The sequence below is a fragment of the Rhinopithecus bieti genome, unplaced genomic scaffold (assembly GCF_001698545.2).
Source record: "Rhinopithecus bieti isolate Rb0 unplaced genomic scaffold, ASM169854v2 scaffold_30957, whole genome shotgun sequence".
Lineage (NCBI taxonomy): Eukaryota > Metazoa > Chordata > Mammalia > Primates > Cercopithecidae > Rhinopithecus > Rhinopithecus bieti.
Genome location: NW_016813678.1, coordinates 536608 through 548567, shown reverse-complemented (window position 1 = coordinate 548567; position 11960 = coordinate 536608). Strand labels below are relative to the sequence as shown.

Here is an 11960-nt window from a genome sequence, read left to right as displayed (position 1 = left end):
AAATAAAAAAAAATTTTTTTTTTTTTTTTTTTTTTTTTTTTTTTTTTTTTTATTGTGTACCAAGATCTTTCCAACACTACATAATTACATTCTTGTAATTTTAAATGATTTTCTGAGAGATCAGCTTAGTTACTGAACAAAATTTAACAAAAAAAGTCATTAAATCTGAAGTTGCTATGCTTATGGTGCAGGTACATTCTTACATTCTTTTTCTTCTCCAAAATTTTTCAGATCCAAACACCATATCAGAGTTCATTGCTTTTTAGGGCTTATATTTACAGACATTTTAATAAAAGTCATGAGACTTCATCCTGTGTTTTTATGGGACTTGAATCTAAGGAGATGAATCAGAGTGGTTGTTAAATCTGAATTAATATTGTGGAGATTCCATTGGCAACACAACTGCTGATTTGGAATATCTGTTGTGACTTTAGTACACTTTAGTCATGAAGAGTGAGTGCAAAATATTTATAGCATTTCAAAAAATTTTGAAAAGTTCATTTTGGGTCACAAATGTGGTTCCCACTTGTATTTCTCTAGTTACATGTTTAACAGTAGAGCAAATGTCCAGCATGACTGACATTCTGGGAAAAAGAATTAACTAAGAGGTTGTTCAAGTTTTGTGAATAGAAAAATCACAAGAGAATTCAGATGGCCCCAAAAAGCTATTGACATATTATGGTAGAAATCCCTGCTCACTAAGGAGTACTTACAGAATAATCATTCAGAGAAAGGTGAATTTTGGCTATGCCACTTAAGAACTCAGACCTAGTGATGTTATACAAAATACTTCAACATTCTGGGCCTTAATGTACACATATGTCAAATGAGAGAAATAATGGATACTATATAGAGTTATTATAAGGATGAAATGAGATCATGAAAAAAGTGGCTGAGACATTGTAGCTTTGCAATACATGGTAGCTGTATAGCTGTATATGCCAGGAAAATAAATGCTGAACAATAATGAGTGACTAAATCACAACAATCTTGTAAATTCTGGGCCTGAGTCCTAAAGAACTTGTGAAAAGCATGAACTTTTCATTGACTGGTATGTGTTTTGTGTAGGAAACATGTTTATAATGTATGAGAGATTGAAGTTCAATTCTCTTATTTTCTTTCACTCAAGAGACATCATAGTGTCATGCTCTCAATATTGTTCTTAATACTTATTTGAAGAACTGAGTCTATGCTGCCTAAGAATTTATGATTGGTAATGGGAATTAACCATATAAACTACACCCTGCATATGTGTTAGCTAATGCTTTTCCTTTGTTTAGTCTAGAAATGCCTTAACTTTATTAAAAACTTACCTCTTGCCGGGCGCGGTGGCTCAAGCCTGTAATCTCAGCACTTAGGAAGGCCGAGACGGGCGGATCACGAGGTCAGGAGATCGAGACCATCCTGGCTAACATGGTGAAACCCCCGTCTGTACTAAAAAATACAAAAAACTAGCCGGGCGAGGTGGCGGGCGCCTGTAGTCCCAGCTACTCGGGAGGCTGAGGCAGGAGAATGGCGTGAACCCGGGAGGCGGAGCTTGCCGTGAGCTGAGATCCGGCCACTGCACTCCAGCCTGGGCGGCAGAGCATTGTTGGAAATTTTAGGAAAGACTACTGGGGGTGATTTGGGGGGTTGTCCTATAAATTATCTTTGCAGACTTCTGGGTACCCTTCTGCACATAGGGCCAGTTCTGCCTGTAGCTTCTCTGCTGTTTTCATGTTCCACTTCAGGTAAAAGAGGGACTGTGCTGTTTAATCACACGAGCTTATATGACATAATTTATCCATATAAGCATAATATGATTTATCCACACAAAAAAATCAAAAGACAAACAATATAGAAAAGCAATGTACACAAAGAAATTCACAACAGTATCTTTTATAGTAATATTAGAAATGACCTAATCACTCATGAGAGGGAAATGACTGGATAATTATCAAATTAAGTCAGTGAAATATTATGTAGTTGCTAAAGTAGTAATTGTGAACATGACAATGTCATAATATAATGTTAATTAAATAAAACAGAACAAAGATTGTATTTCCTCATCATTACAACTTCAGAAAATATGTAAGCATGGATAAATTCTAGAAGTAAAACTAAAAATTATATATGATGGTGAAAATTGTGTGCATTTGCCCTTTCTTTTTAACTTTCCTCTACTGCCATAATTATGCTGGTACAAAAGAAATAAATATGGAGTAAGCAATAAAAAATTGAATGTTATCTGCAAGATGTATAGCACTATATAAAATATGTTTAGGTATTATTCTGCATGTAAAAGTTTAACTTGAGAGTTTAAATTAATAATTATAGGAATAGTTCAATATATATAGTAATGTTAAAAATGTTAAAACACCAGAGTAAATGAATTAGAAGACACGAATTATTGCCTCAACTAAGCCACGAAGTGACAATTTAACTTGAGACAGTTTATCTGAAACTGAATTTTAACTGTAAAACTCAGAAATTGACTAAAGTTGTTTCAGGTATGTTTCCAGTCTGAAGTTTTTTGATTCTGAGCCTACAGCTCTCTATCCAAGCTTTATGTAATGTTTACACCCTTTATTTCAGGCACTATCCTAATAATAATGCTAATTCCTACTATTGTATTTATTAGGACATCTGCTGAAAATGTGACTTAATTAAATCTTAAATGATTACAAGTTATATCCACTATTTAAAATTTCTTCTCAGCTCCCTATCAATCTTAAGAATTTTATCTTTGGAGCTACCTAAGGTAAAAATCATATATATATGATTGCTTTTATATATAAATACATGAAAATATAGATTCTTTCATATATATAAATTTTATATATGACAGATATAATTACTCTATCTGAAAATGAAAACTAGAGTGTATTTTATACATGCTTTTTTCTTTTAAACTTTTCAACCTAAAAAATGTTTGTGCACAATTTTAATTTTGCAATTCAGTTAGGTCATAGAATTATAAGATACAATTTTTTGTAAAAGTATACTTGGATAAGGTATAATTTTTTTATTAACAGACTAATTAAAAATTGGTAAGAATTTGAAGTGATCAAATTAGTTTGTTTATGAATATAAAACAAATTACCGAGGGTATTTAAAAATAAGCTCCAGCAAGGAACTTAAATAATCTCTTAAGACATATTCTAATTCTTACCTCCCCTTGCAACTGACCAGAATAATTACAAATGGGCTGTAAAGTCAGGGCCATCAAGAGGCAGCTTGGTTTTTGATATTTTCAGTGTCAGGAAGGAAATGAATTGCCTTCAATCAAGGACTGGTAATTACCACAATTCAGGAGCTCACCACCTACAGGAAATGCAAAGACAGAACATAAAGTCTGTTACAGCAGCTTATATTGCTTTGATCTTCAGCAAAACTCCATTTGCTGCAGTATCCTGGCATTCTCCACTTTGTTGAATGTGAGGGTTCATAATGGACACAGCATGTTACTGACTAATTTCAGTGAGGAAACTCCACCTCTTTCTCTCTTATTTTCGTGTTTGACAAGAAGCTCTTTCTCCTAGAGATAAACACATTAAATTTTATCTGATATGGCATGAAGTAAAACAGTGTCAATTTGAGGACACAGACAAGTTTGAATGAGCTACATAAACATTTAGGCTTTGTTGGACCGACTAAGTTTTATTATAAAATCTCTCCTCAAACATGTTACAGTGTGCACTCAAAGTCACTTGTCCAATAAAAGCCTATTTATTTTTTACCTCTATATTTACTTGTACCAGTACATAGAAATTTTTAAGCCTCAAGAGAAGACAAATCACAAAATATTCAGCACCAGAAACCCCAAATTTTAAAATTCTATGGGGTTTGGGGTTTGATTTCTTAGCACAAGTCGTGGGTCAGATGAAAGACATTCTGGTCAGAGGGTTGACAATTTTAGATGCTGTATTTCCTGTGTAATATTTGTGATGTGGCATTTCTGGAAATAGATGGTCAGGGAAGGTACAGAGAGCAGTATTTTCATGAAAGCTGGTAGAGAGCTTGACGAGAGAGATACAGTAACAGGTAAAATAAACCCTTCCCATAACCCCTTTTCGCCCTACACACAAGTGACCCCTCTCTTAAGACAAGCTGACCCAATAAAGCCTGGTTGAGGTATGTCTGTTCATTAATCCAACATTTAATAATTCTCTCCCATGCACCAGGCACTGTACAAGGCACCAGATCTGGCAATGACTACCAAAGCAGCCTCTAATTGGAGCAAATACTCATTTAAAACCCTCCAGCCAACATGGCGAAACCCCATCTCTACTAAAATTACAAAAGTTAGCTGGGAATGGTGGTGCATGCCTGTAAACCCAGCTACTCGAGAGGCTGAGACAGGAGAATCGCTTGAATCCAGGAGGCGGAGGTTGCACTGAGCCAAGATTGCACCACTGCACTCCAGTCTGGGCCACACAGCAAGACTCTGTTTCAAAAAAATAAATAAATAAAGCCTCCAACCTAAAATGACTCCTTTAGTTTTTGTCCACTGGTCATTCTATGTAATCCATTTAGAATCTGGCTTTTAAACTAAGATAATTAACATGAGATTAAGAAACTATTAAAGCTGACATGAAAAAATGTCAGCAAGGACCTTTAGGTTTATCTACTGAATTTGTCTCATGAAATGCTCTTCAGTGATATTTATTAAACTGTAGCTAATAGTTGTAGTAGCTACAACTATTTACTTCTAATTGGAAAAAAAAAAAAACAAAAAACAAAAGCATTTCATGTAGTTGACTATGGGTATGGGAACAAGGGGAAAATGAGCGTTACTTAACAGCTGTGGTTTGAATGTGTCCCCCAAAATGCACATTTTCATGAGAGCTGCTAGAGCGAGAGAGATACAGTAACAGGTAAAATAAACTCTTCCCATAACCCCTTTTTGCCCTACACACAAGTGACCCCTCTCTTGAGACAGGCTGACCTATCTCCACGTGTTGGAAACTTAATTCTCAATGCAACAGTGTTGAGAGTCGGGACCTGTAGGAGGTAATTAGATCATGAGGACTCAGACCTGGATTAATGCTCTTATCACAGGAATGGATTCATTATCATGGGAACGGGTTCCTGATAAAAGTGATTTCAACTCTTTCTTGCCTTCTCATGCTTTCTTACTCTTCCACCTTCTGCCATAGGATGATGCACCACAAAAGCCATCACCAGATACCAGCACCTTAATGTTGGACTTCTCAGCCTCCAGAACTGTAAGAAATAAATCCCTGTTCTTTATAAATTACCCAGTGTCAGGTATCCTATTATAGCAGCACAGAATGGACTATGATAGAAAATTGGTACGATGGAGTGGCACCCTTGTTATAACAAATACCTAAAACTGGAAGCCACTCTGGAACTGGGTAATGGGTAGAGTATGGAAGAATTTAGAGGAGCAGGCTAGGAAAAGCCTACATTGTGGTGTATTACTCCAGAACGGTAAGAAATAAATCTCTGTTCTTTATACATTGCTCAGACTCACAGCACAAAACAAATTAAGACATTAAGATTTGCCCCATTCTTAGAATTCATTTTCTTCCATTTTTCCTTTTAATTAAATCAATGCCAGCATCTAAGCAATGTGCCGCTTTTGACCATAGTCTTTCTAATTGACCAGAAGCTTAGATGTGGAAAATGCAAAAATTATGCACATTTCTGGTGGGTTTAACTTCTGAGAAATTTTCACAAGGTTTTCCTTATTTTATCTGCTCCAGTAAACCTGTGGTTTCATGAACAGGCCTAGAATTTGAGATCCAGCTTCTAAACTTCAAAGGTGACTTTTCAGTCCATTTGTTTATAGACAAGGTATTAACCTTTTGAGTTCTAGAATAGGGTTTTAGAACTCACTTTCATAAAAGTTTATATAGTCAATTCCATTCATTTATGCTAAGGACATAGCATATTTCTAGATTGCACAATAGGTTTCTGTGGGAATCAAATGGAAATCCAGGTTTCCTGACAAGAAACAAAAGGTCTGTCAGTCTCTCTTGATCCCAGTCACTTCTCAAGAAAAATAATTCTTTACCTGGGTTTATCTCTTCTTAAGTAGAGTGCTTCCTTGTGGGATTTTTTTTTTTTTTTTTTTTAATTGTTGGATTGCAGATTAAATAAAAAGATCTGAGAAACAGGTCAGAAATTAAATCCTGGTGTTGTCATGGTTTTTTTAAATAGCACCCTTGAAATTGGTTGCAGAACATACATTTTATCTGATTCTAATTATGTGGAATTCCAAAGTCATTTTGGTAACAGAAACTACTCTAACCTGTTATTAAACTCAGGATTTTTTTTTAAGAAATAAAAATTGCTTGGTAAGAACGTNTTGGTAAGAACGTTAACGTTTAAAAAGCTATTAATGAATCAGACCAACAAAGCCTAGTCAAATGAATCTGTATCTTTATTCATGGTTCAAGCATTACTTCCGCTTAGTTAAAAATGAATACCTCCCCTGGAACTTAAAATAAAAGTTGAAGAAAAAAAAAATGAATGCATCTTTCATCTTTTATGGTTACAGATATAATGGAAAAATTGTTTCTGCCTCAAAGCCCTACTTTATAAATAATTAATGAAATATAGACATTGATAAACATCTCTAAAATTGCATTTCCCAGGGATATATCTATTTAACTCCTGATTATTTTGTTAACGTAACCCATACATGGGAAAAGAAATTGAAGCTTTTAAATTACATGCTAATACATGGCCATCAATTTTAAGGGATTTTGAAAAGTCCACAATAGTAAAATAGAGTAGGAAAATTGTAGTGAAGAAATAATAAAATAAAATAAATGAGCTAAACAATTAGCCTCTCTTTATTTATTTGAAGTAAGTATTTAGAAGTATGTGCTGATTCTTACGTTCTCATACTTCAAGATGAGATCATGTTGGCATGCACTATTAGGGCCCTCACTCTTGTCCATAATGTTTTGGCAAGCTTTAATCAGATAGCTCTGTAATATGGTAATACCTTCTCTTCGGATAACTTCATTTCAAAGCAATCCGTAGACATTACACCTTTAATTATAGGAGACCTTGAGGCACAAAGCAAAAGCAGAATTAATTTCATCATGGGAATATACACAGCAAGGCATTAACATCTATAGTTAAATATGTCAGCATCAAACTTCTCCCTGTACCACCCACCATTTCACACAGTTCAGTTAGCTGACTCATTCATAACTTTAAGTCCAATCAGAATAAATTAATGATTCATCACTAATAAAGGTGCAAGGTGTGTACTTTTATTCTTCACTAGGGTAACATGACCCTTCTGAGTACTTCTGGAGCAAATGTGTATGCAGTGCTTGGTTTTTTGTCACTAAGTCTATGTACTAAGAAAAGACATAAATTTTCAGTATTGTGGTTTACCACTTGCCAGGCAAAGGAAACTGTAAATAAATGTTTCACCACATATTTATGTGAAAAAAAATTAATTGGTGAATGAACTTTGTTATGATTCTTAATAATAATGAATCATAGTTTTACACATATGGTACGATGAAGCATTTGAGATTTGATTCTAGCATTTCTGTCGATGTGTTCATAATTTATCCAATGAAAGTATTAAAAGAAAAGCTTTTGGGGGGCCTTGAATTCAGAAGTCTCACACTTATGCACTTCTATCAAATGATGTAATAGGAATGTGTTTAAGATCAGCAGATGATGTATTGAATATAAACATAATGTGCTTATGACAAAAGCCAAAACACTATTTAATTGATTGGGAGAAAACAGAAATTCACCAAGAGTCAAAATCCCAAATAAGAGGTCCATGTTTTCAGGGCTTATTTTAATAGTATTAACTACAATAAATTATTTTCTTTGCTTTTTTCTATTCACTTAAAATATTTAATGGTTTTATTGAACTATATTTTACATATAAAATTCGCCCATTGAAAATATTCAATTTGATGATTTTAGTAAAATTTAGAATTGTGTAACTATGATAGATTCCATTTTAGATAACTTCTGTCATTCTAAAAGATCTTTAAGGTCCATTTTAGTGAAATCTGCTCCCACCCCAGTCCCAGCAAATACTGATATAATTTTCATCTACTTATTTTGCTTTTCTAGAAATTTCATATAAAAGTGTGGTTTGCAAAATAAAATCCCCTGCACTTGTCAATATGTTACATTACACTGGAAAGGGGACTTTGCCAATGTAAATAAGACTTATAAATGTGGAGGTTATCCAGAACTATCTGGATGGGCCCAGTGTAATCACTTCCGCCCTTAAAAGCACAGAACCTTTCTCAGCTGGGTCAGAGAGATACAATAATGGAAGAAGAGTCAGAGAGATGCAATGCAAGAAAGACTCAGTCAGCCATTGATGGCTTTGAAGTTGGAGGAAGGGAGCCATGAGTCAAGAAATGGAGGGGACCTCTAGAAGGGAACAGTCAGAGAGTAGATTACCCTCTAGAGCCTCCAGAAAGAAACACAGCCCTGTCAGTTTAGCTTGGTGAGACCCATGTAGACTTATGGCTTCCAAAATGATAAGATAATACATTTGTATTGTTTTACGTCATTCAGTTTGTAGGAATTATTATGGTAGCGATAGAAAACTCATAGAAATGACTTATTTCATTTTGTATGATTTTGAGATGCATTCATTTTGTTGCATGGATTATTCTATTTTATTGCTGAATATCATTCTGTTGTATTGATACCAAATTTTATTTTTTCCAATCACCTATTGGTGGTCATTTGGGTCGTTTCCAGTTTCTGGCTATTGTAAGTGATGATTTTATAAACATTTATGTACAAATCTTTATGTGGATATCTAAATATATGATTTTATTTCTCTTGGATAAATACCTAAGATTAGAATTGCTGAGTCATATGGTAAATGGATGCTTAACTTTAAAACCTCCCAAACTGTTCTTCAAAAGGGTTGTGCCGTTTTACATCCCCACAAATAATATATAAAGGTTCCAGTTTCTCAAAATATTTGCCAACACTTGGTATGGTCAGTCTTTTTTATTATAGTCATTCTAGTGGGTATATAATGATATCTCATTGTAATTTTAATTTGCATTCTCCTAATGACTGATGATGTTGAGCATATCTTCATTTGGTGTTTTATTATTTTATTTTAGCCATACATATATCTTCTTTAGTGAAATGCCTACTGAAATATTTTGCCCATTTTCTTGTTGAGTTATTTGTCACTTATTATTGAGCTTCAAAAGTTCTTTATGTATTCTGTTCAAGAGCCAGATGAGCTCATCTTCTAGCATTCACACCCTTGAGCAGTGCCTTCCTCATTGCTCTAGGATTGGTCTGACCAAAAGAACCAAACAACATACGGCAGAAATGATGGCATATCACTTCCAAGGTTAGGTTATAAGAGACTGTGTTTTCCATCTCAGCTTCTTTCTCTCCCCTGCCAAACCCCTTTGCATCATTCATTCCAGATAATCCAGCTGCCGTGTCATGAGGACAATCAGATGGCTTATAAAGGGCCCCTGGGACAAGGAACTGAGGTATTTTCCAACAGCCAACAAGGAACCGAGGTCTGCCAACAACCATGTGAGTGAGCACGGAATTTTCTAGCTCCAGATGACCGCGGCTTTGGCCAACAGCTTGTCTTGAGACACCCTGAGCCAGCACCACTCAGCTAAGCCACTTCCAGATTCCTGCCCCTCAAAACTGTGTGACTTGTTGTTTTGAGATGCTAAGTATTACAGTAATTCGGCAACAGATAACAACTATATTCTGGATACAAGTGTTTCTGATATGTATGATTTGCAAATACATTTCTCACTTTGTGGTTTTCCTTTCCATTTTGAAATGGGATCTTTTGAATACCATCAGTTTTCAATTTCGATGAAGTCAAATTCGCCAGTTTTATTTTGTGAATCAGGCTTTCAGAATCATGTCTAAGAAATTCTTGCCTAAGGACACACATTGTTTATCAGATGTCGTCTTCTAAAATGTGGATAGTTTTAATTTTCCACTTCTGTCTCAGATCCGTGTTTATTTAAACATGTATATGGTGTAAAGTAAGCATCTAAGGATTTTCGTTTTGGTTTGGTTTTGTTTTGCATATAGCGATCCATTTGTTCTAACACCACTTGTGGTAAAGATTATTGTTTTCCTCTTGAATTTCCTAGGCATCTTTGTTAAAATCAATTTACTGTAAATGTGTGGGTTCTTTACTGGGTTCTTCATCCTGTTTTATTGACCTACATATCTATTATTATATTGATGTCATACTGTGTTGATTACTGTACTTTTGTATTAAAATTTGAAATTACACAAGTCCTCCAACTTCATGCTTCTTTTTCAAAATGTAAGTTGGAATCATGACTATTTGTCATTAACAAACTCTTCTTTCAACAGCATAATAATATTTTTGAAATGAATAAAGCAGATGAATCAGTTCTGATAAAAATTAAGATATCCAAAATGTTTTCAGAGGTTTTCACGATAGTAAAAAAAAAAATACTTGATTTAAATAACTATTATTCACCTATCATTTTCTCAATGGCTACATTTCATAATGTTAGGACTGATTAACACCAAAAGCAATATCCAATATAAAAAAAAAATGATGTTTTTTGAAAAGATTTTAACTATTTATTAATAGCATGTAACTTCACTAAGAAAACGGGTAACATAAACAAAATTTTAACTATTTTCAGCACTTATCTGTTGGTCATGAGAATTTAGAAGCTAAATCCTCATATTGCTGTTAGTGGAACAGTAAATTGTTCCAAAAAATGTTTGGAGAATAATTCATAGATTTCAAGGAATATTTTGAGATTACTTTTGTGCTATTTATCAAAAACTGCTTGTTATTTTCTGGTTCTTGTTTTTGCTTTTCCTGAAAGAATACAAATATCAATTGAATTAAACTTTTCTGTATATTATTTCAAAGTATTAAAAATAGTACCCAGTGGCAATTTTTTGTTCATCGAGACACTATGAAAAATTTCCAATATTATGCAAGAATAAGGTTGTTTTTATTAGGACTATTCCTATCTGCTAGTTAAATTGAATCACCTTTAAGGCATCACGTACAGACTTAAAAAGCTTTGTCCTTTATTGACACTCAAAGAACCCAGGAAATCTGGACATTTAATTTTCCACCACCTCCTTCTCTCATGAAAAAATATGATAAAGATTTTCTTGTTTTACTTTCTATGTTCCTGTTGTATCAATGTTATTAGTCTAAGAAAAATCATTGGAAAGTTTGATTAAGTGAAATATCTGAGTTATTAGCTGGTACACTCATTTTGCACAGTCTGTAGAAACAGGATGATTACCTGTAGTATTGGATCTCTGTCATTATCAGACAGTTTCAAAATGGATGAAAATGTCAAAATCTGAAATTTCCTGTTTCCCTCTGACTCAGCCAAGAGTCAACAAGGCACATTTGACATTTAGCCTATTTACCATAGTTGCAAAAAATCATTTAGAAAAATGTCAGTGAACATAAAATAATATCCTTTGTCTCATATTAACTGGTTTAATAGTTTTCTCTAAATCTTTATGGAAGATAATTTGGAAAGGTCTTTCGTTGTCAGTTTACATTTGAGTTGGGTTGTGTAAATATGTGGAAGGATATCTGGACATCTTTCAAGATCAGTTAATTTGGGGTTAGGGTTAATCCAAAATTCTTCTATTTGGCATGTACTGGCATATCTTACTAAATTCAATAAAATAGGTAGCCTATATAGAGGTATTACTTATATAAATTATAAGAAGACTCCAAAAATGATTAGAATATGTTAAACCACACATGTAACAGGGTAAATTACTGAAAATTACTTTTCCTATGAGAGCTAATGCTAAACTTTCGTTTTTGCTGAACTTTAGTTTTTGCTAAAGCAAAAAATTGAATTGAATAATATTCAATTCAATTTTATGTCTGCCACTAGATAAGGTGTATGTGATCAGATATACCACCCAGATTGCAGGCATAAATTTCTATGTTTGAAAATTTAAAAAATAAAAAAAGCTAGGTT

The 11960-nt window shown here is 33.9% G+C and overlaps 1 long non-coding RNA gene across 1 annotated transcript in view; it reads left to right on the top strand.

Moving 5' to 3' along the window:
* Window positions 1-9492, top strand: part of LOC108513190 (uncharacterized) — a 215139-nt gene extending 205647 nt beyond the window's left edge. Inside the window, exons 3-4 of the long non-coding RNA XR_001880808.1 lie at window positions 5139-5207; window positions 9405-9492. This is a non-coding gene — a long non-coding RNA (uncharacterized LOC108513190). The remainder of the gene's footprint in view (window positions 1-5138; window positions 5208-9404) is intronic.
* The last annotated feature ends 2468 nt before the right edge of the window (window positions 9493-11960 follow it).